The sequence below is a fragment of the Schistocerca americana genome, chromosome 2 (assembly GCF_021461395.2).
Source record: "Schistocerca americana isolate TAMUIC-IGC-003095 chromosome 2, iqSchAmer2.1, whole genome shotgun sequence".
Classification (NCBI taxonomy): Eukaryota; Metazoa; Arthropoda; class Insecta; order Orthoptera; family Acrididae; genus Schistocerca; species Schistocerca americana.
In genome coordinates this window covers 998,511,071-998,511,965 of record NC_060120.1, presented here as the reverse complement: position 1 = coordinate 998,511,965, position 895 = coordinate 998,511,071, and the positions used below count along the sequence as shown (strand labels likewise).

Genomic DNA, 895 nt, shown 5'->3' with positions numbered 1-895 from the left:
TTACATCTAGAACAAAATGATGAAAACTGTTTCTTGTTCAGAGTGAGATATAGTTAATTGTGTTTTCTGTAAATTTTTATACTGCAAATTAAATTAGCGAAATGAATGTGAAAAAAAAATGAATGCTCGGTCGAGGAGGCAGGTTTTGAGCGTGGCAGATGCAGACCGGTCTCGTGTGTGTCCAGCCCTTGCTGTTGACACCGGCGGCAGAGTGTTGGTGGCATATGAGCCTTCCCATATGAGCCTTCACTCTGCTCGCTTTCCTTTTTTTTACCCCGGCCAGCTACGTCTGTGTTTCCACCGGGGTTGAACTCAAGCTTATGACACTCTCCATCTTGGCCAGAACAATTCTCTGGGTTACACCAAGATCTTATATTCCTGAGATAATTCTTAGTCACGTCCGCCCGAAGTGTGACGCTCTGGCGAACGGCAGGCGCCGTTGAGCAACTTCATCGCGGCTGTTTCCAATCCCTACCGAATGTGAACCTTTCCTAAGTTCCTTTCCAAGTATTACCTCAATGACTAAAAAATCTGTTCCTATCAGCTTGATATCTGATACGTCCTGCATCGCAGGACCAGAATATTAAACTCATTTTTGGCTCATGACGGAGTGCTAGGGGCTTGCTCCACCTCTGTCGCGGGCTGGCCCGGCATTGCAGTACCGCCGGGATCGGCCCACCTAAAATTAATTAAAACACAGCTTGAAATGGGTTAATATTCTGCAGTGATGAGATATTCCGCTGGTAGCAAAACTTGTCGTAGTTGTCGATGTGCCCAGTAGTTAGCTGCTTACACACCACGATTTCTTTTAATTAATTGAAGATGATCGTAAGAATATATATATATATATATATATATATATATATATATATATATATATATATATATATATATT

General features: G+C 42.2%; 1 non-coding gene across 1 annotated transcript; it reads left to right on the top strand.

Annotated features, from left to right (window-relative positions):
• Positions 1 to 496: 496 nt before the first annotated feature.
• LOC124596701 lies at positions 497 to 684 on the top strand. The gene has a single exon (XR_006978358.1). It is a non-coding gene; the product is annotated as a U2 spliceosomal RNA (small nuclear RNA).
• Positions 685 to 895: the final 211 nt, after the last annotated feature.